Source organism: Mustela erminea, chromosome 7, assembly GCF_009829155.1.
Source record: "Mustela erminea isolate mMusErm1 chromosome 7, mMusErm1.Pri, whole genome shotgun sequence".
Lineage (NCBI taxonomy): Eukaryota > Metazoa > Chordata > Mammalia > Carnivora > Mustelidae > Mustela > Mustela erminea.
In genome coordinates, this window is record NC_045620.1 from 49,154,169 (window position 1) to 49,181,225 (window position 27,057).

The window sequence follows — 27,057 nt, forward strand, 5'->3', positions numbered from 1 at the left end:
CCCTGCCCTACTCACGCTTACCTGTCCAGCACTTCCTGGAACCACCCTCCCCAAATAAATGATTTATATTCCAATTCTTGTTTCAGAGCTGCTAATGGCAAGTCTTGGATATCACTATGGACAAGGAATCATAGCCTTTTTGAAATGATAGGCCTGTTCTGCATATGAACTTCTCTTCTTGTAAGTGAGTTCTGTCACAGGACCAGTGGGAAGCAGGGACTACTGCGTCACACCGGATACAGTGTCATGTAGCTTTGTTCATGCATTGATGCTGCTCCGATTCACAACCTCTTCAGGGGGAATCACATCCAAGGCACATCAAGAGTGAATCTCAGGGAGACAGAATTTCTCTAGATCCTCACAAATCAATGTTCCCCTGTAGATCTAATAGGAAATAATCTGACTTTGAAACAATCATTCATTTGATCTTCACAGCTATCTTAATGACTTTTAAGAGTGTCATTCTATAGATGTACCATCTAAAATCTCTTAAGAACATGTTAACTTGCTTTTCCAGATCAAATGCATATCCACCACAGTTCACTGCCCTCTGGTTTCTGATCAGAAAGGTGTGAAGACCTGCAGGGCTGTCTTCTGCCAGTACAGATAATAATAAACAAAGGTCATTGAAGTAAGATAGTGGGCCAACAAGCATGATTTAAAGTGTGATCAGATCTATTTCTGATGTATCTGAAAAACACCTTCAAGAGAGTTTTATTTGCATTTATATTTATTCTACTTCAAATTCTGACTAGTTAGGAACTTCAGTGGATATGGACTTTTACAAAATTATGCTCAATGCTCATTTAGAAGTCATAGCATTAAGCTTATCACATTTGCTCTCCAAATTTCAAACATCTTTCATCCCAGATATGTGAATGACCCTTCGTCCCAGATTCATGGTCTGGTCTCAGAAGCTCTGTGGTAAGGTGAGACTGGTGAGCAAACCAAGGCCGTTTCCCTTCTTCTCAGTACCTCTTTTCTGGAGACTATGGAAGGAGTTGTTTCTTCTGCAAGAAAAAGTGTTGGTGATATATGGAAATCTACCTCAGGAGTGGATTGCTAAAACATGGTTTTTATCACCCAGGACATGACAAAGACATGTGGGAATATAACAAGATGGGTTAACCAGCCAATTAAATACGTAGGTGATGCTAACAAAATGAAGGGGAAAAAAATTAGGGGGAAAACGAGATAAAACCAGGAGAGAAGTCAGTACTCCAAATATATATTTTGATGTCCAGAACTGGCTGTAAGCTCACCAGCAGCAATGCAAAGAGGGAGACACAATCAGCAACATGACTCACAGTGTCCAAGTGGTAAAAATAGACCAAGGACTCATGAGAAGCTCATCTATTTCTGTTCCTGAGATGAGATGCAAAGTTCTCATTGAAGCAACACTGTACTGCAATAAGCAGCATCCCCAAAAATACCCACTGGGAATACCTCCCCCAAATCTCCAGTCTCCCTTACCCTGCTCTACCTTTTCCCTGACCCTTATCTACATAACTCCAGTCTCCCTTGCCCTGCTCTGCCTTTTCCCTGACCCTTATCTACGTAACTCACTAATTAAATTCATGGTCTGAAGGGAAAGATGAGCCAGGAGAGACTGTGGATTCTGAGAAACAAATTGAGGGTTTTAGAGGGGAGGGGAGTCGGGGTATGGGTTGGCTCGGTGATGGGTATTGAGGAGGGCACATATCACAAGGAGCTGTGGGTGTTATACATAGTCAATGAATCTTGGAACACTGCATCAAAAACTGATGACATATTGTATGGTGACTAACATAACATAATAAAAAATAATAAAAAAAGAAAAATAATAAATTCATGGTATGCACCCCACCCTTAAGCAGAGCATAAACTTGGCAAGGACAGAGGCTCCTGGCTGGCTTCCCAATGTGTCCCCAGTATGGTGAGCAGTGTCTGGTACAGGGCAGGTGGTCAGTTTGTATTTGTTGAATAATTTGGTTGGAGAAATTTCATTTAATCAAGGGTTTTCCTTACAAAGTGGATCCAAGGGATTCAGCAAGGGAAGTTTTATGCTCTGCAGACATTCATGGTACATGGGTCTCTGATGGCTGTGTACTGTAGATTGTGGTGTACCTCATCCAAGGATCAAATAGATGCACATATTTAAAGGGCATGCATAAATACTAAATATTTTAAAAAGCCTATTGAAAGGAAAATGGGGGACATTGAAGATTATAACAAAAGGAAGAGTCCCATATAAGCTGGGCTGGGCCACCATCAGCCACCTGAGTGCTGACCATCCCTAACCTTGGCTATGTGTCTCCATCTGTGGCTGTGAGGCTACAGGTGAGCTGGGTCCTGGGGTTTATTTGCCCTGTTGTGAAGCATGTAAACTTTTAATTTTCACTTTTTTTCTGTGTAGATCAAGCTTTAAATTTGAAATCTATAGTTCATAAAGATTATATTTCACTTCAAATAAGTAAAAGAAGGCCAGTGGGGATCAACAGAAAGTTGGGAATGGTTTGGAGCCATGGGGGTGGGATGAAGGTAGAAAGACAAAGGTTTGTTTATACTGGGCCTCCTAAGGTATGCTGAGACCTTTGGGCTGTACCCCAGGAGCAGTGTCACTGAAGGAATGTATACAGGGGAGTCACAAGATCAATTATATGTCTGAAAGACCCTGCTGCACAGTGAAGCTGTCAGGGAGGACCTATGAGATATTGAGATGGTCTGGGTGAGGGATGGTGACAACTTGGTCTAGGGTGACATGGGAGACAAGTGGAAGAATCAACAGGACTTGTCAGTGGCCTGATTTTGAGGAGACAGTGGTAACAAAGATAGCAAGGTTTGGGACTTGGATCGGTAGTGGTCCATGGACACAGGGTGGAGTGATGAATCAGCTGAGGGCTTGGTGCTCCTTGAGTCTGACGCTTTCAAGAGCTCCTGGGGGGGATTCTAGTGGGTCTGGTGTTCATTGGTACCATGAGTTACAGGAAGACTGATGAGTAAGAAAGGATTTAAACCCAATATTTGAAGGCCGGGCAGAGAAGGATGACCTGGCAGAGAGTAGGTAGGAGGACCTCAGGAGGAAGCAGGGAACATAGGAAAAGGTGTAACCAGACAAGCCACGGGCAAAATTATCTGGAGAAGGAAGTTGCCAGGGGGTCATGTTTCTGATAAGTCAAGCATTGTGAGGTGTAAAAATCTCCTTCTGGCTCATTCACATCTAGGCCTCGGGTTCTCTCAGGAATGGTGGGGAGGGGACCAGATTGGTTCCTGCACACCCCTGCCCCAGATCTTCTCTCTTCACTTGACCTTGCAGCTAATTTTGGTTAGATTTGAGGTATCCACATTGATTTCTTGTACCATGGGATTCAATTTTCAGTGGCCCTACAACATTTTTGATAAAATTTAAATTTAGTAGAATTACAGGAAGTCTTCATTTGTATCTGTTGTTTCATACAGTACTCCATCCACCAGGTTAAGGTGTGTCTGCTGATGGCAGAACAAAGTATCTTTTTGAGGAGACCAGACCTTAGACCACAGCATAGTGAGGCCAGGGCTTATTGAGGGGATCAGAAATCTCAACACAGAAAGTAAGAGGCTAGACCATACCCTTCAGCACTTGAAGCAAGTTTTTAAGAGTCTAGATAGTGACACATCATTAAAAGTTTCACTCTTTCACAATGACCTCAGTCTCCATATCCTGCTGAATGCTGTGGTCCAGGGTTAACTAGCCAGAAGCCAGCTTCAGAACAACATTGCTACAGGGAGATATATATATATATATATATATATATTTTTTTTTTTTTTTTTAAAGATTTTATTTATTTATTTGACAGAGAGAGAAATCACAAGTAGGCGGAGAGTCAGGCAGAGAGAGAAAGAGAAGCAGGCTCCCGCTGAGCAAAGAGCCCGATGCGGGGCTCGATCCCAGGACACTGAGATCATGACCTGAGCCAAATGCAGCGGCTTAATCCACTGAGCCACCCAGGCGCCCCTATATATATATTTTTTAACACATCCAGAATAAGTGTCCCAGCATGGAAGAAATAAAAGAGAGCTATGGCATTATCTCAATGCTAATTGTGAGGCTTGGGCTATGACTTAGACCCCCATAACCACAATTCATCCCAAGTGTTTCAATTTGGCTCCATCTGGTTCCATTCATCAATAACCCCCAGGAGGAATTTTCCATCTGTGGCTGGAAGCACACCCAGTTAGGGGTCTGTCATCTAGGCACCCCTATTTTTAGCAGGTTTTGAGAGCAAGGACACATGGAATAAGGTAAAGTGAAACCTTTATCCAAAACATGTCATGTGTCTAAACAGCAGCAAACTAAGGTCCCCAGGAAGAAAAAAAAAAAAAAATGCAAGTGAGGTAACACATTTAAGTTGTCAACAAACCAAGTCACCTTTGAAAGAAAGAAAAACTCTGGAAGATATGGAAAATGTGACACTAGTCCTCTTGATGCCACCAGGGTGGCCAATGTCCTCATATAATGCCACTCTTTTGCCCTTGAAAGCTGGAGAAACGAGATCTTAAACTATAAACTTCCAAAAATTCAAGTCTCTGAGAGTCACATACTATTAACAACCACCAGACAAGGCCCTTTTCTGGAAGCTCCAACCTGGCCTTCTTGCTGGAGAGGATCTGTGGCCAGAAATCTGGAAATTGTCGTCTCCTAAACTAAAATTCCTCTTGGTTTTATTCTGGCTTGTTTAAAGTCTACTATACTGTGATTTTCAGGGAGTGCACCTCGTCACCCAGATCATGTGGCAGGGGCACATGCAAGTCTGCCATACAAGGAGAGCAGCTGGGCAGAGGGCGAGGCAACCTACGAGGTAGAGGTAGAGGAGAGACTGGGGTAAAGGACTCTAGGACAAGGGTTTGTGTGTGTGTGTGTGTGTGTGTGTGTGTGTGTGTGTGGTTTTCTTAGGAAATGATTCAGGGGGACAGTGGAAAAGTGAGTAGGAACGGGAGGGCCAGTTAATAGCTATACATCCAGAGTCATCACCAGCATGGGTAGCTGGGGTCAGTCCTGCTGGGTGAGTTCTGGGAGTTGGAGTAGAATCTCTTTAGAGTTTTCATGTCTGAAGTCCAGGGCTGGTGGATTCATTCTCCACCTCTCAGTGCACAGTGTCCAAGGCTGCTCCTGTGGGTACTGACTCCCTCCAACCTCACCAAGCATGTGGATCAAGACAGTGCCTTCAATTGTTTGAGGTAGGAAGCATCAGTGCATGTTGTGGGGATGAGAGTTGAGGGTGTGCAGGGAGGGACCGTCAGCATCAGAGATGTCTCAATTTTTTCTGATTCACCATTTTTATTCCCAAGTGGTTCTGGAGGGAAGAGGGAACAATAGTATCACTTTACCCCTGGCTGGTGAGAGCCTGGGCTTTTCAAGAAGATGCTATTGGAGCTCACTACTTAGGCCCTTCTTTTGTATGAAATCCTACTCCTAGTTTATCCCTGGGCACCACCAGGAACCCAAACTTCGCCATGGTTAGACTGCTGTGACCATGGGAGTCCAGAGGGAAGGGAGCTGCAGGGCCCCCAAAGCAGACCTACTCAACACACAAGAGAAGTTTAAGTGAGGCTATAGTTTCCTCCTATGGCTTTTAAGGACTTCTGTGATAGAGAAAAGAAAGGGAGCTAGTAGCATATGAGAAGGACACCTGCAGCCTGGCCAAGCCTTCTCCACCATCCTGTAGGAGAGAAACAACCTAAACTGGCCTCCTTTAACCATCTGTCTTCTCCTAGTCCAGGACAGGCTGTGGATAGTTTGCCTAAAATTTGTAGATCCCAAACAAGGAACTCATTACCGAGATGGGCCAGGGGGTTAGTGGGGAGGTGCACTGTTCCCACAAATCTAAGAACCACTAAGCAAGAAATAGGTCAGCAGGCCGCCATCCTCCATCTTAAGAGCCTCAGCACAAAGGGGCCACTCAGGCACAAATAGATGAATCTCAATCTCCTCAAGGCACTTAATGTGTGCTTAGAATAAATAAATAAATAAATAAATAAATAAATAAATAAATAAGTGAGCTAGCAAAAAAGGAGAAAAAAGAAACTGTCAGAGAGAAAGAGAGGATAAAGAAAGGTAGAAGAAAGTTAAAAGATTAACACAATGATTGTTTTTCAGAGTCCATAGTCTCTCATGGTTCACCTCCCCTTCCAATTTCCCCCAACTCCCTTAATGAATACTGTTATGCTGGAAATAAAAATAAATAAATAAATAAATAAATAAATAAATAAATAAAAGATTAACACAATGATAACAATGAGTGAATAGAAAGTTAAAACTAAGGGGAATAATATTTAAATATCAGATAATTTAAAAGCTCTAATGAAGAAAAAGGTACATGAAATAAAATAGATTTAAAATAATTTTTTAAAAGATTTTATTTATTTGACAGACAGAGATCGAAAGTAGGCAGAGAGGCAGGCAGAGAGAGAGAGGGGGAGGCAGGCTCCCCGCGGAGCAGAGATCCCAATGCTGGGCTCAATCCCAGGACCCTGAGATCATGACCTGAGCCGAGGGCAGAGGCTTAACCCACTGAGCCACCCAGGTGCTCTAAAATTAATGTTTTATTTATTTTCTATATTTTTAAATAAATGTTTTTTAAAAACATAGAAACAATAAATGGCAGACCCAGAAGTTAAAGATTGTATTTTAAAGTAAAAACAAAAAACAAATGAGGAAGTAAATGTTAAAACAAGACTAAGAATTGGAAGCTAAATACATACAGTTCTTCTAAAATGATTAAAAAAAAAAAAAGAAAAAATATGATTGCTCCAGCTCCCAGCCCACCTGCCCCACAGGCACAGTGGAATAATTCCCCACAGTGGAATAATTGTGAGACCTGAAGGAGAAAGGAAATAAACAGATGTAGAAGTAAGGAGCCTGAAATTTAAATTAAGAGTATTGCTATTAAGTCAGTAAGAAATAAAAAAAACAGTTGCCTAGATGCCAAGTCCTGCAACAGAATAAATTCCTAGTGATTTAAGAAACTAACAGAGTGTAAAAAAGACCATAAATAAAATATATAAAGGATTTCACTGGCTTGATGTGTAAATCTCTCTGGAGTATGTTTTCTGTGTGATGTCCTTGAGTCCTTGTAATTTTTGCAGAAACTCCTGGCACAAACACCTGTCACTTAGAGGTTACAACCTGAAGTGCTCTGAGTATATTTTATTTTATACTTGGAGGAATTCAAGGGCCATGTGTGCACGTGCACACACACACACACACTCACACACACACACTCATGGGCTTGTATACACACTTCAATTGTCATTTTAAAGAAAGTCTAGATCCTAGTTTCTCTTAAACTCGCTATTCTTTTCTTGTCCCCCAACTTATTAAATATTTATTTATTTGTATGTTTATTTTTCTTTTACCTTTTTTTTTATGTTTGGTTAGCCACAATATAGTACATTCTTAGTTTTTGATGTAGTGTTCAATGATTCATTCATTATGTTTAACACCAGTTCTCTCATTTCAGCATGGGTGATAGGTGTTAAGGAGGGCACATGTTTGTTTATTTTTGAGATAGAGGAAGAGAGAGAGAGAGAGAGATTGAATCCACAAGCCGACTTCCTGGGTAAGAATGGAGTCTGATTCAGGGCTTGATCCCAGGTCGCTGAGATCATTATCTAAGCGGAAACCAAGAGTCAGCTGCTACAAACTGAGCCATTCAAGCTCCTCTCCTGTCCCTCAACTTATTTAAAATGTATAATGTTTAGGGGCTTTTGGTGGCTCAGTCATTAAGTATCTGCCTTCACCTTGGGTCACGGCTCCAGGGTCAAGGGATCAAGCCCCACATCAAGCTCCCTGCTCAGGTGGGAGCCTGCTTCTCCCTCTCTCACTTCCCCTGCTTGTGTTCCCTCTCTCGCTGTCTCTCTCTCTCTGTCAAATAAATAAATAAAATCTTTAAAAAAATAAAATGTATGTGTTTTATTTTTATCATTAGATATTATGCTTAAAATTTAATATGCACTCCTTAATGTACAAATTCCAGATTAAATGCCATTACCACCCTTCACCCTAAGAGTATAAGGATCTTAGAATCCCCTTTCCATGTTACATTATTGTTCATAATTTTAGTTCCTTCTCACTTTTGACATACCAAAATTCATCATTATTATTGTCACTCTTGTTGCTATTATTTTCTATAGTCAATGCTTATTAAAGTTTACTCATGTTCCTCAATTACGTTATATTTGCATCTATTTCTGCTTTCTATGATGTCTCTCCTCAGGTCTTGAAGTTACACTTTCCTAGTCCTTTTAATGAAGATCTCATAGGAGTTCATTCTCTCTGTCTTTAACCAAGACATTATTCTTATTGGTGACTTAATAGTTAGCTGGGTATAGAATTCTAGTAACAAACTATAGAAATGATCCCTGAAAGTAGAATTCTAGGCTGAAAGTGTTTTTTTTTTCCTCTCTAGAACTTTACTAATTTTTTAATTTATTTTTTATTGTGTTATGTTATTCACCATAAAATACATCATTATTTGATGCAGTGTTCCAAGACTCATTGTTTATGTAGAACAACCAGTGTTCCATGCAATACATGCCCTCAATACCCACCACCAGGGTCACCTTCCCCTCTAAAATCCTCAGTCTGTTCATCTCCCGCTCCAATTTATCCCAATTCACTTTTCTTTTCCTTCTCCTAATGTCCTCCACATTATTCTTTATGTTCCACAAGTAAGTGAAACTATATGATAATTGACTTCCTCTGCTTGACTTATTTCCCTCAGCATAATCTCCTCCAGTCCCATTCATGTTGATGCAAAAGTTGGGTATTCATCTTTTCTGATGGCTGCATAATATTCCACTGTATACATGGACCATATCTTCTTTATCCCTTCATCTGTGGAAGGACATCTTGGCTCATTCCACAGTTTGGCAACTGTGGACATTGTAGCTATAAACATTGGGGTACATATGGCTCTTCTTTTCACTATGTCTGTCTCTTTGGGGTAAATACCCAGTAGTGCAATCACCAGGTCATGGGGTAGCTCTATTTTTAACTTTCTGAGAAATCTCCACACCATTCTCCAAAGTGGCTGCACCAACTTGCTTTCCCACCAAGAGTGTAAAAGGGTTCCCCTTTCACCACATCCTCTCCAACACTTGCTGTTTCCTGTCCTGATAATTTTGGCCATTCTAACTGGTGTAAGGTGATATCTCAGTGAGGTTTTGATTTGAATCTACCTGATAGCTAATGATGATGAACATTTTTTCATGTGTCTGTTAGCCATTTGTATGTCTTCATTGGAAAATGCCTGTTCATATCTTCTGCCCATTTTTTGACATGATTATATATTCTTTGGGTGTTGAGTTTGCGGAGTTCTTTATAGATCTTGGATATCAGCCCTTTGTCTGTAGTGTCATTTGCAAATACCTTCTCCCACTCCATGTGTTGCCTCTTTGTGTTTTTTTTTTTTTTTTTGACTATTTTCTTTGTTGTGCAGAAGCTTTTGATCTTCATGAAGTCCCAAAAGTTCACTTTCACTTTTGTTTCCTTTGCCTTTGGAGAAGTGTCTTGAAAGACATTGCTGTGGCTGCTGTTGAAGAGGTTACCGCCTATGTTCTCCTCCAGAATTTTGATGGCTTCCTGTCTCACATTGAGGTCTTTCATCCATTTTGAGTTTATCTTTGTGTATGGTGTAAGAGAATGGTTGAATTTCATGCTTCCATACATAGCTGTCCAATTTTCCCAACACCACTTATTGAAGAGACTGTCTCTTTTCCATTGGATATTTTTTCCTGCTTTTTCAAAGTTATTTGACCATAGAGTTGAGGGTCCATATCTGGACTCTTTACTCTGTTCCATTGGTCTATGTGTCTATTTTTGTGCCAGTACCATGCTGTCTTGATGATCACAGCTTTGTAGTAAAGTTTTAAATCAGGCAACGTGATGTCCTTAGCTTTTTCTTTTTCAAAAATTCCTTAGCAATTCGGGGTTTCTTCTGATTCCATACAAATTTTAGGATTGTTTGTTTCAGCACTTTGAAAAGTGCCACTGGTATTTTGATCAGTATGGCATTGGAAGTATAGATTGCTCTGGGTAGCATAGACATTTTTAAAATTTATTTATTTTCAGCATAACAGTATTCATTATTTTTTCACCACACCCAGTGCTCCATGCAATCCGTGCCCTTTATAATACCCACCACCTGGTACCCCAACCTCCCACACCCCCGCCACTTCAAACCCCTCAGACTGTTTTTCAGAGTCCATAGTCTCTCATGCTTCACCTCCCCTTCCAATTTACCCCAACTCCCTTCTCCTCCCTAACACCCCTTGTCCTCCATGATATTTGTTATGCTCCACAAATAAGTGAAACCATATGATTGTTGACTCTCTCTGCTTGACTTATTTCACTCAGCATAATCTCTTCCAGTCCCGTCCATGTTGCTGCAAAAGTTGGGTATTCATCCTTTTTGATGGAGGCATAATACTCCATAGTGTATATGGAACACATTTTCCTTATCCATTCGTCCGTTGAAGGACATCTTGGTTCTTTCCATAGTTTGGCGACCGTGGCCATTGCTGCTATAAACATTGGGGTACAGATGGTCCTTCTTTTCACTCCATCTGTATCTTTGGGGTAAATACCCAGGAGTACAATTGCAGGGTCATAGGGAAGTTCTATTTTTAATTTCTTGAGGAATCTCCACACTGTTCTCCAAAGAGGCTGCACCAACTTGCATTCCCACCAACAGTGTAAGAGGGTTCCCCTTTTTCCACATTCTCTCCAACACATGTTGTTTCCTGTCTTGTTAATTTTGGCCATTCTAACTGGTGTAAGGTGATATCTCAATGTGGTTTTAATTTGAATCTCCCTGAGGGCTAGTGATGATGAACATTTTTTCATGTGTCTTATAGCCAGTTGTATGTCTTCATTGGAGAAGTCTCTGTTCATATCTTCTGCCCATTTTTTGATATGATTGCCTGTTTTGTGTGTGTTGAGTTTGAGGAGTTCATTATAGATCCTAGATATCAACCTTTTGTCTGTACTGTCATTTGCAAATATCTTCTCCCATTCTGTGGGTTGTCTCTTTGTTTTCTGACTGTTTCCTTTAGCATAGACATTTTAACAATGTTTATTCTTCTGATCCGTGAGCATGGAATGTTTTTCCATCTTTTTGTGTCTTTAATTTCTTTCATGAGTGTTTTGTACTTCCTCAATTATAGATCCTTTACCTCTTTGGTTAGATTTATTCCAAGATATCTTATGGTTTCTGGTGCCATTGCAAATGGAATCAATCCTCTAATTGTCCTTTCTACAGTTTCATTGTTAGTGTATAAGAAAGCAACTGATTTCTGTGCATTGATTTTTGTATCCTGCCACATTACTGAATTGCTGTATGCGTTCTAGTAATTTGGGGGTGGAGTTTTTTTGGGTTTTCCACATAAAGTATCATGCCATATTTTTTATTTTTTTATGATTCATATAGCTGTTGTTGAGAAATGTACTCTTGGTTTGCTTTTTTCTTATAGAGAATCTATATATTTTTGTATGGATTTACTACAAGATCTATAGGTGTGGAATCCATTTCATTTAATTTACATTATGTGTTTCTGGATCTGCAAACTCACATCTTTCATTAGTTCCAATTAATTCTCAAATCTCTTTAGACATTGCCTCTCTCCTAATCTTAGTATTCTCTCATTCTGTAATGAGGCCCCTTAATTCTTCCAGAATTTCTACTGGATGACTGAAGGACATTGTTAGACTTTTAATCTTTCTACCTTTTAATCTCTGTTTTGTATTTTCTATCTTGTGCTCGATTCCTGGTATCATTAGTTTCACATTCCAGTTCTTTAGTTCCTGTTTGTTCATTCATTTGCCCACTTAAAATAATATTTTATTAATATATAATGTATTATTTGCCCTAGGGGTACAGGTATATGAATAATCAGGCTTACAGATTTCACAGCACTCACCTTAGCATATAACCCCCCACCAGTGTCCATAACCCAGGGACCCTATCCCTATTTGCCACCCCCAGCCACCCTAAAAAAAAGTGTATTTAGTACCAGAAACAGCTTGCATTTCAGATTCTATATTTCAGTCTCTCTTTAATTTTTGCCTCTGAATATTTCCCTAGCTTTCTTGTGAGCTCATCTATGCTTTTAAAGGAATCTTTGCTGTATTATGTAAGATGCTTAGATACTGTGTTGCAGGAAGGTTTCACATTGTGTAGTCAGCCTCCATGATTAAAGCTGATTTCTCCTAAGAAATCTTAAGATCTGGCAACACCAGATCTGTTTCAGCAGGACTGAAATAGGCTAGAACCTTAGGCGGGGGAGTGTGCTCTGTGTTCAGTCTCTAAGTTGTCACTTGCAATATTATTCTCATCCCTGTGTTGGTATTTATGATCCAACATTGAAAGGTGCCTAATATTTCTAACTTTGAGGCTCACTTCTGTCAAAGCCCACAAGCTGAAGACCAACAGGAGTACCTGTAATCAAATAAAATTGCTTATATTTAGCTATTGCAGCAAGTCAAATGGGCAACACAGAATCTTGGGAGCATCCTCAGCAGGGAGGAGAAGGTTCTTAAAGGCTCTTAAAAGGACAGTGCTAAATGATTCTCAGGAACAATTGGGGAAGGAAAACCACAATGATGTCACTCCATAATGATATTGTGGAGAAGTATACATAGTTTAATAATTGGAAATCTCAGTAACTTGTGTTCAGGAGGTAGAAGAACCAAGCAGAGCTGGGACCACCACTGGTAAGACCTGTATTTGTTCAGAAGCAGATTGAAAGTAGTTTTCTAGCTGTAGTAGGTTTCTTATGCAGAAACATGGTTTGTAGGGGTTTTCCATGTCCTGTCATGGGGGTTTTCCATGTTGTGTCCCGAACATTATAGCACGAGCAATCAGTAAGTCTGATTTCAGTTTTCTCACCTCTTAGGGTGAACGGTTTCTGTCAAAAAGAAGTCCCTGTTCCAAATGAAAGTACAGTTCTTCTGAAGCTCCTACAGCAGGAGTAACTAGCTTCTTGGCCCTGCCCATGTTCCAGTCTCTGGTTTCCTGCCAAGTTCTGATTCATAAGGGCCATAAAGCTTTCATATATGTGACTCACCATATTCACTGTCTGAGTATATCTCTTAATGCTATATTTTCACTCTTTATATGCTATATTTTCACTCTTTCTGAGGAATTAACCTAAGGAAATGGCAGCTCCCTTCTGTTGTCAATGCAATGAAACTGATGAAGCAGTCAGGTGACCTGTGGTAAAGGCCATCCCCACCCCATTCTCCTAAAAACTTTATTTACTTTTGTTGGTCCGAACACCCCAATGTGAAAGGAGACTGGCTGAGCAGATTCCCTGGAGCGTGTGCCTCATTCCAGCTTGTGTTCCTTGACCTTCACTAGGTTTGTGAAACCCATCACTGACAGGCAGAGAATAACTGAAGAGTAAATGGCCATGGGAATAAACTTGAGATAATAGCATAGAGACACTTGGTTGAAATGTGACTCATTTTCTATGTCAGAACTCTGAAGAATTAATTTCAGCTACTGATTTTTCTTATGTGTTTCTCAGCCTGAGCTGCCCTCTGTTTGTTTCATGAAAGTTCAGGAAGCAGCCTGAGTTTATTATGCTAATTAATTGGAAGGTAGACCATGGATGCCACCCATTAGGGTGTGCATTCATTTCTGAATCTTTGTAAGAAAGAAATTGTGTTTCTAAGCTCTTTGTTATTGGAACACTGTGAGGAGATATTGTTTTTAGTTTTTATGCTTTTAGTTTATTTTAGTAAATCTGAGGTTTAGTAGAACCAGTATCCTGGAAATAGCAAATCAATCTACCATTTTGTTTTTGTGGGTATATGGGATTAATTATGTTGCATTCTAAGTATCTTCTAGTAGATGATTTATGATGTAGATGATGAGCTGGACATGTTTTCACTTGGGGTTCACTGTTTCTTGCAGTTTCCTTTTTTACTTTTTTACGGTTTTCCATGGAATGGATCCTAGCAACAACCAATCCCTATCCCAGTTCTGTCCTGTGTCTTTACTATTGATACTGAGAGAAGGCCAATTTGTTTCTTTGATCCCTTGATAATTTATATTCCTTGTGAAACTCTGATCTATGAGAAACCCTTGGTACACAGTGGATTCCTTTCTCCTTCTCCCTTGTTACTCTTCCCCTCTGTCTCTCTTTCCTGCATGTGCACACACACACACACACACAGACATGCACACAAACACATACTCACACCTACCACCACACAAAACACAGAATATAATTGCTAAGATTACTCCTGTTTAATAACAACTCATTTTCTGAGTAAATGCTACATTCTGAGGCTTTCTCTCTTTAGCTTATTTTCTTATTAATATAATATTTCTACAATTATAACATGAAAATTTCTTTCACTTTTTAACATTCCTGAAATTCTGAAATAAGGATGCATCTTACAATCAAAGGCTACTGAGACTGTATGAAATATGACAAAGTTTTCCTTGAGCATATCTTTGTGAATATTGGCTGTATAAATAACAATAAACTGTTATAGGGCTTAACTATATATATTTAATATAATTATATATCTGCTTTATAATACTCTATATATTACATATAATTAAAATAAGAACAATAGTGCTAAATTGAAAGACTATCGTAAGAATTAACATGCTTTAAATTTCTTTTATTTTTCAGGAAATGGTAAAAGAACCGATTTATATTAAACTCAAATAAGTTCAAAAGTACCATATCTTATTGGCATGGAGGCCAAAGTTATTGCTTCCTCTTTTGAGGAAAGTGAGTTTTTTGTGATAAAGTATACGTAACATAAAATTGACCATTTTAGTCATTTTAAAGTGTACAGTTCAGTGACATTAGGTACATTCACATAATTATACAACCATTACCACTGACCATCTCTAGAACTTTTTCATCATTTCAGACTGAGACTGTGTCTTCATTAAATAATAACTCCTCTTTTCTCCCTTGCTTCTCCCTGGCAACCATTCTGTTTTCTGTCTTATACATCTGATTATTCTGGATACCTCATGTAAGTGGAATCATACAGTATTTGTTTTGTGTCTGGCTTATTTCACTTAACATAATGTTTTCAAGTTTCATCCATATGGTAACATGTGTCATAAGTTCCTTCCTTTTTAAGGCTGAATAATACTCCCTTGTATGGATATCTTACATTGTGTTAATCCATTCATCTGTTGAAGGAAGTTAGGCTGCTTCCATTTTGTGGCTATTGTGAATAATACTGTTATGATTAAGGGTCTAAAAGTATCTCTTTGAGACCCTGCTTTCAATTATGTGGATATATATCCAGAAATGTAATTACTGGATCATAGGGAAATTCTACGTCTCATTTTTGAGGAACTGCCAGACTATTTTCCACAGGGGCTGTGCCATTTTCCATTTCCATTTACATACCAGCAATGGATGAGGCTTCCAATTTATCCAAGATGAAGTGATTTTAAAAATTCTGTGTGTGTGTGTGTGTGTGTGTGTGTGTGTGTGTGTGGTTATTTTGGCTAGGATAATAACGGCATGTAAAATATTAAGTAGTACACAAACATAGTACTAAAAATTCCAAATCTCTCACCTCAACTCTAACATACTCTTCCATAACCCCAACCTGCTACCCAGAGGCAGCTCCTGTTCATTTTTCTCTTTTGACAGTTACTGTCATAAGCCATACCTGGACTCTTGTGTTCATCCAGTTATTTCTTGATCTGTTGACATTAGATTCTGTCCAATGGGTGTCCTATTTTGAAAGGGTAGAATTTAGCTTACTCAAAGTTAGCATGTAGTTAATAATAGTTAATAATACTACTGCCCACATCCTACCTCCTCTAAGTTTTCAGGGTTGTAAAATTTTGAGTTCTCCCATAGGTTCCTATTATATCTTTAAGTGAACATCATTAAACTTCCATCTCCTGTCTTCCTACCAGGCAGGATGAGACTGTAAGTGGCAGGCTTGTTCACCTCTGCTTTCTTTGGTCCTATTTGCCTTCCCATCAAGGTTGGCTGTGTCCTCACTTTTACATTAGGATGAGTGAGTCTAGCTTAATGGCTATGAGTCAGACCCTAAGATCAGACTTCCTGGAAATTAATCTGGCTCTGCTGCTTACAGGAGGAAGATACTGAGCAAGTTACTTAGCTTCCTGATAAGTTTGCATATCAGTGAAATGAAGATAATAGCAATAGCTACCTCATGGAGTTATTTTGAAAATTAAGGCAATCCTTATAAATATGCCACAGTGCTTGTCATGCATTTAGGTGTCTGGTCAAAATGATGATGATGATGGTGACTTTGTCAGGACTCATAACCTTTAAAATCTGTTTTTTAATTATGTTGATTCCAAATGTTAAATTATTAAACAGTTTTCATCATGATTCTATAAACACTAGGGCTGTAAGCCCAAGTTACAGTGAGGAAATATTTCTTTAGTTCTGGTTTCCGGTATCATGAACCCCTATACCAGAAGTAAGAAAATATTTTTAGTGTCTAGGTTAAGTGGAATGGGAAATTTTGTTTTGCTTTCTATTTAGTTCTACAAAATTCATATACAATTTTTCTGCTGGTGCGTGTGTATGTGTTTTTTGGAGTTTCTAAATTTTTTTTCTAAAGTTTTTGGACTTTCTTTTAACATTGAGAGAAGAAACTCACATTTCCTTCCAAGTATACCTGTATCTTCCAGCTTCACATTTGTTCAGCCTTTCCTACTCAGGAAGATGGCTTTTGTGAAGCTCACAGGTATTTGTTTTAAATTGGACACACTGTTGGTAGACATCTGCCATACACGGGTTTCTTTTTAGTCATTTCTGGAATTATTCACTGTTTATTTTATCCCTGATTTTCCACTTCCTTAGTGTCTGCTATCAGTTTTTTTTTTCTTTTCGTTGTTATTGTGTATTTTTTGTTTGTTTGTTTGTTTGTTTGTTTTCTGGAGTAAATTTATAAGTTACTTATTTAAGGAGAGTATTGTGAGATAAATTTTCTGAGTGCTGAAAATATTTGTCATTGTTTTGTTTCCTTTTTTGCTTTTGCTCAATCTTGGGTGATTTCTTGGTTGAGTGCATAACTTAACAGATTTTCTGTCAGCCCTCAAGGCATTACCTGGTTGTCTTTCCAGCATGGGTTGTTATAACGGGAAGTCCTATGTTAGCCTGTATACCCCATGTTCTCAGCCGCCATCCACCTCCCTCACCAAGTCTGGCCTGCAGCTGCCTTGTTGGGCTTCCACTGACTTTCTTTTTCTAGCAGTCTGTGCAACTTGACATCTACTCTGGTTTTTTTTTTTTTTAATTCAATTAGCCAAGGTATAGTACATAATTGATTTTTGACATAATGTCCAATGATTCATCAGTTCAATATAACATCCAGTGCTCACCACATCATATGCCCTTCTTATTGCCCATCACACAGTTACCCTATCCCTCTACCCCCTCCCTTTCCACAACCTTCAATTTTTTATTCCCAGAGCCAAGAGTCTTAAATGGTGTGTCTCCCTAATTTCTTCCCATTCAATTCCTCCCCACCACATTGTCCTCTGCACTATTCCTTATGTTCCACATATGAGTGAAACTATATGATAATTATGTTTCTCTGATTGATTTATTTCACTTAGCATAGTGACCTCCAGTTCCATCCATGTGGATACAATTAGTAGATATTCATCTTTTTCTGATGGTTGAATAATATCCCATTGTATATACAAACCACATCTTCTTTATCCATTCATCTGTTAAAGGGCATCTTGGGTCCTTCCACAGGACATTGCTGCTATGAACATTGGGGTGTATGTGCTCCTTCTTTTCACTACATCTACTGTGGCTTTTTAAAATTTGTTATTTTGTTAAGTATTTGTTACTATTTTCCCTTCTTTTATTTTTTTATTATTTTATGAACATTTTAATGAGGTCTTCAGTAGAGGGAAGAAAAGTAATGTGCTTAATGCTCCCTCTTGCATGAGAAGGACAGCTTCTTTATGGATATGGTTCTCTGTCCCTCTGGTTAGTTTCATCATAGGCTTGCTTTTAGAACACAAACTTCTAGTTTTGTTGATTCTCCATGTTGTAGCTTTGCTTTGTATTTCACTAGTTTCTACTTTTATCTTTATTACCACTTGTCACATGTATTCTCTCCCTTTAGCTAACTTATTTGTTTGGATGTCTACCCCTTACATTTTAGCCTTTATTTCCCTAATATATGCATTTAAGACTCTGTGTTTATCTCTTGTATTGCTTCAGCTACATCTGTTGGTTTTGATATGTATTTTGTTTTGATATGTAGTCTTTTGATTCAAAAGGTTTAAGTTGTCTGCATAACATAACAGTGCAAGGTGAGGCAGCAAGTGCTACTATAGGAGCTTCAGCAAGTTCTCCAGAAGATCCAGTGAAGACAATTAATAAAGGTGGTTACACTAATAACAGATTTTTAACATAGATGAAAGCAGTCTTTTATTGGAAGAAGATGCCATCTAGAACTTTCGTAGCTAGAGAAGAGAAGTCAATGCCTGGCTTCAAAGATTCAGTGGACAGGCTAACTCTTGTTAGGCGCTAATGCAGCTGGAGACTTAAGTTGAAGCTAATGCTCATTTACCATTCCAAAACTCCGGGGCCCTTAAGAAATGTACTAAATCAACTCTGCCCTACTATCTGAATGGAACAACAAAGCCCAATGACAGGGCATCTGTTTACAACATGGTTTATTTTAAGCACACTCTTGAGACCTACTATTAAAAAAATATATTCTTCTCAAAATATTATTGCTCATTAACAATGCAGCTAACCACCCAAGACCTCTGGTGGAGATGTACAACAAGATTAATGTTTTCTTGCCTGCTAACACAACATCCATGGATCAAGGAGTAATTTCAACTTTTAAGTTTTATAATTTAAGAAATATTTCTTACATAGATATTGATTTCTCTGATGGTTCTGCGCAAAGTAAATAGAACTTTCTGGAAAGCCTTAACCACTCTAGATACCACTAAGAACATTTGTGATTTATGGAAAAAGGTCAAAATATCAACATTATCACAAGTTGGAAGAAGTTGATTCCAGCCCTCATGGATGAGTTTGAACTTCTTAGTAGCAAAAAATTTTGGATGCCATTCCATAGTGAATAAGAAACTCTGCATAACAAATAGCATGGAGGACATGGGGACTTAGAGTGGAGAAGGGAGTTGGGGGAAATTGGAAGGGGAGGTGAACCATGAGAGACTATGGACTCTGAAAAACAATCTGAGGGTTTTGAAGGGACGGGGGATGGGAGGTTGGGGTACCAGGTGGTGGGTATTATAGAGGGCACGGATTGCATGGAGCACGGGGTGTGGTGCAAAAATAATGAATACTGTTATGCTGGAAATAAAAAAAAAATAAAATAAAAAATAAAAAAAAAGAAATCTGCTGTTGAAACCTAGCGATCTACAGTTAACAAGCCCTCCAGGTGATTCTAAGGCATGCTAAAATTTGAGAACTTCCATAAAGAATCTTAGCTGAGCATGAGGATTCAGTCTCGACTTCTTCATCTTGTGTCTCTAATTAGACCATATAATTTACTATCATTGTTACTGTTGGAATTTTAAATCAATACAATTCTCCCCCTTATAGTGAAGTTTTATGGGATGGTGGTAATCTTGATGTTTTCCTTTTCAACCAGCAATATCTCAAAGTGTGGTCTCATTTTGTAGTAAGAGAAGCCCTCAGAGCATCGAGTCAGCTACATAATGCTGCAAGTGACACTCTGTCCACTGAGGTTTTAATTGGACAAATGTATTTTTTTATCCCTAAATTCTAAGTTCTTCATTTCTAAGCATATTAAGCAGATTTATTTTATAACCTTTATCTGATAATATCAATAGCTACAGTTATTGAGTTCTAATTAAGTGATATTTTTGCTCACCCTTGCTAATTGTAGCTCATTTTCTTATTATGTTTAATTTCAAACTGAGGTTTCTTTCAACAGTAACTATGGGCATTTTCTGAGGACTATCTTTAACACATTCTTCCAGAAGGGATCTGCATTTGCCTCTGCCAAGAATCAGGGTGCGAGATTTCCAGCCCCAAACATACCAATCTAAGTGTTCGACTGCATTTTTCAAGGCACAGTGAGGGTGTGAAATCTGAGTGTGAATGTAGGCTCGTGGTTAGTAATTTTCAGAGCTGAAGTCACCCTGGCACTCTCCAGAAACAACAGGCTACCCATAAGAATTCTAGAGATAAAAATAACTTCAAGGTTTTCCTGTCTCTCTTACTCACTGGTGGGAAGGAAGACTTCTTGCTTGAGCCTGTGTCCACCTTCATAGTCTTATCACTAATTTTTCATCACCATATGGGCAGTCTTTATATCTCTAAACCATAGAATGGTGTGTGGGCTTCTGGTGAGGATTCCACTGCTGTTGATAGTGATGGTAGAGGTGGTGGTGTTGGTGGTGGCGATGGTAGTGATTGTGGATGGTGGTAGTAATGATGGTGGTATGGAAAGGGTTATGGAATTAGTCAACTTTTTCTGTGAAATACTAGACAATAAGTATTTCAGGCTTTGCAAACCATATGATCTCTACACATATGACCTCTATGACTCAACTCTGCCTTTGTAGTACAGAATAGCCATAGACATATATGAATGAATGGATGTGAGTGTGGTTCAACAAAACTTTATTTGTGGACACTGGCATTTGAATTTCCTACAGTTTTCATGTGCCTTAGAATATACTTCTTTTCTTCAGTCACTTCAACTGAGACTTAAAAATACAAAAATCAGGGTACCTGGGTGGCTCAGTCAGTTAAGCATCTGTCTTCTGCCCATATCATGATCCTGGAATCCTGGGATTGGGCCCCACATCGGATGGGGAGCCGCCTTCTCCCTCTGCCTCTGCCCCTTCCTCTGCTTGTGCTCTCCCTCTGTCATGAATAAAACCTTAAAAAAAAAAAAGCTTTATTAGATTGTGGACTATACAAATTTGTGTGCTGGATGTGTCCTGTGGGCTACAGTTTGCCAATTCCTGGTAGTAATATTAGTGTTGGGATGATGATGGTGGTGGTAGTGGCAGTGGTGATGGCAGCTATGATGATGGTGGTAATAAAGATGGTGAAGTAGTAGTGAAGAAGGTGGAGAAGGTAGAGGTGATCATGGTGGTGATAGAGATGATGGTGATCAAAATGATGGTGGTGATGATGAAGATAAAGATGGTGATGGTGGTAGTAATAGAGATAATGGTGGTGGTGATGGAGGTTACGGTGATGGGTGGTGATGGAGATGATGGTGTTGATGATGATAATGCTGATGGTGATGATGATGATGGTGATGGCAGTGATGGTGGTGGTGATGATGGTGGGTGTGGTGGTGGTGGAAATGATGGCATTCATGGTGATAGTAATGGTTATGGTGATGGTGGTGGTGATGACAGTGGTCATGATAGTGGTGGTGGTGACAGATGGAGATGATGCTGGTGGTGATGATGATGATGGTGGTGATGAAGATGATGAGGTGGTAGTGGTGATGGTGGTGATGTTTCTCCTACTAATGGTGGTGGTGCTGATATGGTGGTGGTGGTGTGATAATGTGGTGGTGGTGATGATGGTGGTGGAGGTGATTGTGGTGGTGAAGGCAGGCAGTGGTAGTGACTGTAAGATGATGATGTTACTAAAGGTGATAAGTGTGGAACTAGTATAGTGGGGCATGTAGATGCTATTGGTGAAGAAGCCACCTTCCTTTAACATCCTCCTTAAAACTGAGATGGAGACCCACAAAGCTAAAGCAAGTTAACATAACTTTAATGGCAGCAATGATCTTAATACACAGGTTTCTCATTTCCAGATCACAGCACTTCCTCTGCACTTCTCTCATCATTAGTGAATCAGACTTAGAATTCCTTCAGACTCTTCCTGGAGATATTGTGACACAGCTTTGTTCACTAGCAGAAGTTTGGATTGGCCTTGTGCACAGGAAGTCCCAGGTCACCCAAAGTGATACGTTCGATGATGCAACATTTTGCAATTGTAATGTGCCATTTAAATGTTAAATAACAATAACTGATCTGGTTCTGAATGCTTCATTAACTATCTCCACTGCCAAATCACAGGCTTTTCTATGTATTTCTGCTAAAAGCAAATTTTAATTGTTTTAATGAGGATTTGCAAGCAGCTTTTTTCTCTCAACACTTGGGCACTGGCAGAAACACATACATCATTTGCTTAGCAGGAGGCAAGTATTTCTGTTTGCACAAAATGCATCTAACAGTGCTGGGATTTGGAGAAGACCTAGCACCTGGTGCCCTAATGGTTTCCTTAATTGAGCCGTATGAGAAGGGATTAAAAGTGTTAGGAGCAATCCATGCCTGTCACACATTTCATGCATCCTGGCTAAACTTAACTGCTAATTAGTTAATTTTCCACATCAGTTGCATAGTTTGCTCTGATCTGTTTCTACTTGGAGATGCTGCTCTAAAGGTTATTTTATGTGTTAAATGTAACTGTTACTACACAAAATCTGTGGTGTATAAGGTCGTTAATCAGCCATGGAGGTGCAGATATTAGATACTATTTTGTAAAATCCCTTCTACTGCACACTAAATGAATTCTAAGCCTAAAAGTGCAAATCTTTAAATGTTCCTGTGGGAGTGGGGAGAGGTAGGGCAGGAGACAGAATTATTAAGGGGGAGAGGTAGGGCAGGAGACAGAATTATTAAAAATCTATAATTGTTCACAGACTCAGAAATAAAGAAAAATATTAGAGAGTGTACTTCCGTTTGTCTATGTTCATGTCTGTTTGGAAATCATGGTACTTAGGACACTGGTTCCTGAAACTTACACTTGATTTTTTTCTAGTTATTCCTCAGAGCAAAGCATCTATTAAACATTAAAGATATGTTTGATGTATAATCCCAATTTCTCCATGGATAGGTCCATGTATTATTCTACCATAGTCATAATATATAATTCCTGGTGGAGCATGTTAAGGATTCTTTAGAAAGGGTGTAGGTTGTAGGGGCTAGAAGCAGGTAGAACACAAAATTGCTCATATCCTGTTCTTAGTAAGGAAGGTGGATGCTTTGGCTGCAGCATGGGCTGCCTATTCTGACTTGAAACTCAGCTATACCAAACCATCTGCTACATTTGGGTGTCTGAGAGCTCTATTTCACAGGAGGTAGCAGGCTTAGCCTGTAGTATTTTGTCCATCAGCAGGTCACATGGCCTGTCTGCCAGTGAGGCTTCTCTGGTCCAGCTAATGTTTGAGTGACCCCACCTCTGCTTATTAAACATTTATACTGTGCGTCAGTCAGTGTTCCCAGCCAGATGTGAAATGCCTTTTCCTCACTCCAGAGGTGAAGATAGGGACTTTGTTTTGTGTTTTGTTGTTATTGCTGTTGTTGTTTGTTTTAAGACAATTTCATTCTCACAATATATTTGGCAGAAAAAGAGTGTACTATTTTATCAACCATTCAACAAGAGAGATCAATCATAATTACCCCAGTATAACATAGGAATCCAGTGGTAACAACCATCCCCCAGTGAAAGCAGTAAACAGAATGCAATATATCCCTAAAATGGATTATTATTCAGCCATAAAAAGGAGGGAAGTTCTGATAAATACAATAACATCATATGTGTAGTGCAAAGTGGAAGAAGACAGGTACAAATACCACATACTATATGATTCCATTTATGTGAAATGTCCAGAATAATCAAATCCATAGAGAAAGAAGGTAGATCAGTGGCTGGCAGGGGCTAGAGAAGGGAAGAATAGGGAGTGGCAGCTTACAGGCTATGAAATGATGAAAATGTTCTGGAGTTAGATAACAGTGAGGGCTGCACACCTCAGAATATACTATAACCCTCAGAATTGTGCACTTCAAAAGTTAGGTGAATTTTATATTGTGCAATATAACTGAATAATGATGTTATTTTAAAAAATGAATAAATCTACTAATGAAAAGAGAGAGAGAGAGAGAGAGCGCACGCAACAGAATCAAGATCTTCCTGAAATAGTTCGTGCCTTTCAGATGTGAGAGCTGATGATTCAGGCCCACAGTCTTCCCAGCTTCTCAGATGTGTCACCATGATTACAACCAAATGAGGAGACCCTAAGCTTTGGAGTCCAATACACCTGGGTTCAAATCTCACCTGTTCATCTCCCTCACTGAAATATCCTCTCTGTTTGTATTTAGATCATTCACACGAAGGATTTAGGACCTTGTAGAATTTGAAAGACACCACAAGAGATGTGACCCCTGAATCCCTGAGGTCCCTGGGGGCATTCATACCAGAAAGCTGGTAAATCAGCCCATGTGTTAGAAGCCAGAAAACCTAACTGATTCCCAACTCGTGAGCAAATCCATCTTTTAGAGGGCAGACTTACATTATCCTACCTGAGACTGCTCTCTGGACCCTGATTGCAAATTTATCAATTAGCAATGAAGAATTGCTCTGTTGGGGACTGAGGGCACGAAGCCTGTATGAGTGATCTCACACACCCTGTCCCTGTAATAAGGCCACTTATGAATTTGCAAAGAGAATTAACTGCCCCATAGGCCTGTTTTTAATTTTTGTTTTAAAACACATTCATCCAAACCAACATGCTGCCCTTTGCTCTGGCTGGCCTAGGAGGGCTTCTGTCTCCTTCAGTGGCTTCTATGTGGGTATATAAAGACAGATGGATGCCTCTTCTGCAAGTTCAGTCAATCAATAATCTCGTATCTTGTGAACGTGTAGACATTCAAGGTGACTGGCTCACGTAGTTATCTTTTCTCTATAGAAGTGGTAGTAGTACCTCCCAGGCTTGTTGGACAATAGTCTGATGCCTTGGGTTCCTTCCCAAGAAGCAGGCCTCAGAACGAGAATTCAAGAGTATCAGTAGAGGAGAGGGGAAGTGAGACAGGAAGGGAAGGTGCCAACAAATGTTACATTCACAGCAAGATAACTTCTGGGCAACTCAGGGGACAGGCTGCTGGGGCCTTGAGAGATTGTGCAGGACACTTGCCTTGGACTGTCTCACCAAGGGACAAAGATGCTGGGCATTCTTCCATCCACTTCCCATCTGTCGTTAGCTGGAGCTGCACCAGGGGCCTTTACCCCTCTGACCTGGCCCATGATAGCCAAAATGGTGCCATCAGTCTCAGAATGGTAGGAACCAGGGCAGGGACACCCATGGATTTAACTCATCTTGCATATGTGAACTCATCATCATCCCTCTTACTTTCCCAAATCCAGCCTTCATCCATTGTTTCCTACTTTGACAATAGCATCTCAGTCCACCAGGGCCCTGGGCCGGAAGGAGGGGTGCTTCATTCCCATATTCTCCACTCCCCTACCTCATTATACATATTTAAGGAAGCATTCAGGTCTGTTGTTTCTGTTTTGTACATGCTCCAGGACTGAACACATTTCTCCATTCATGGACTTTCCTGAGGTCCAGCCACCAGGACCTCAGCTGAGATGCCCTCTTCCAGCCTTTTCAGATATACCTGGAGGGCCTCCCTCTCCACCCTTTCCCTCACTGGCTTCCTGAGGTTGTTAGGGAAGTTTCCATTGCTCCTGCCACCATCCCCACCCTCTTTTCTCTCCCAACACTCTATACCATCCAGCTGCACTGCCCCCTGTCCTGCTGGTTCCCTGCCTTGAACCCTAAAGCATTTGGCATCCAGGAACACTCTTCTCTCCCCCATCTTGACCCCTAATTCCTCCTCACTATTCAGACCTTATCTTTAGTGATAGCTCCACTGGAGACTCTTTCCCAATCTTTATTCTGGGTAATTGCTCCTAGTTTTTTGTGTATTCTCTAAAGGCAGGCTTCTCCTTGTCTAGATCACTGGGTACACTTTAGTGCTTATTCACAGTCTTTCTCCTGTGTCCACTAATGCTGTCAGGTGTATACATGGAAGTGCCTGGTACGTGTTCACCACATGCCAGGTGCTAGATACATGCTGACCTCCTTCCTTCCCTGGTTTTAGGGGAGGGAGTTCAAATTCCATTTTGAAACTTCTCTGGGGATGTTGCATTAAAGGTTGAGGCCACCTATGCTCCGGCCACAGTCTGCACTGGAGAGCTGGCTTTCTTTGCCCCAGAGCCTGATTCTCCAACCTCAGACACAGAGATCATTGTTGCTTGGCATGGGGAATGTTTGCTGGTCCAACTTAAAAAGGCTTCAGCATCCAGACTCCTAGGAAAACAGTACTTCTATTACCTGTGGACATAATTATTTTTAATTAAAATAGGAATGAGATAGGAATTATTACCTGTTTGGGAGAAGGATCATAGTAGTTTGCTGGTTTACTGCTGGCTTATGTGCAAAAACTTTCAAGATGAGAACAGAATGCTTGTTCTTTGTGCCAAAGGAAGTTCTAGGAAATGGCTTGATGAAAATCCAACTCTCATCACCAAATGTATGGAAATATGTTTTCCACCTATATAATATAGAATCTCTGGCTGGAGTAGCTTCTTCCTAAGTGAAAAGATTATTTATAAATCAAGGAAACCCATAGCATTCAATAACTCAGCCTATGATAAATGAGCTCTTAAAATACCTACCTCTCTAGGTTAGTGACTATGCAGTGATAAAGAAGGTTTTTTTTCATCAGTGAAGTTCTTGTCACACACATTTTAGGATCCAGTTGAAGCCTATATTGACAAGGCATCATTAGTTATTTGTCAAGCCCCTGTGGACCCCGTGGATGACCCAGGACCCATTCTGAGAATGGCAAGGAGGGTGGGACTGCTGATCCCTGACCTGGAAGAGCTCACAGACCAGTAGAGACAAAACCCTGTCCAAGGTGAATCATAGAGAGAGCATTGTGGGTGATGTCACAGAGGCCTGCGCTGGCCGCTACTCCATGGGGGAGGTGATACATAGCACAGAGTTAACATGGAGCTAACAGGAAGGCAGGGTAGGGAAAGCAGGGACAGGAGATTATGACACACCCAGTGGGCTCAGTACATGCACAGACCAGTTCAGAGCATAAATTTGCCTTCAGGAAAGTGAGACATGGGGCATCAGGCCTATAGTCTAACCTCAAGCATGGAGTCTGGATGGTAGGCTCACATGACATGCCTCTCAGGAGAGACATAATCACAAGT

General features: G+C 40.0%; 1 protein-coding gene and 1 long non-coding RNA gene across 5 annotated transcripts in view; one reads left to right on the plus strand and one right to left on the minus strand.

Moving 5' to 3' along the window:
* Positions 1–27,057, plus strand: part of SYNDIG1 (synapse differentiation inducing 1) — a 173,728-nt gene that overhangs the window by 37,872 nt on the left and 108,799 nt on the right. The gene's annotated exons all lie outside the window — the stretch shown is intronic.
* LOC116595351 lies at positions 655–26,710 on the minus strand. The gene is made up of 4 exons (XR_004287629.1): positions 26,512–26,710; positions 26,220–26,425; positions 15,674–15,739; positions 655–1,010 (listed from the first exon to the last, which is right to left on the minus strand). It is a non-coding gene; the product is annotated as an uncharacterized LOC116595351 (long non-coding RNA).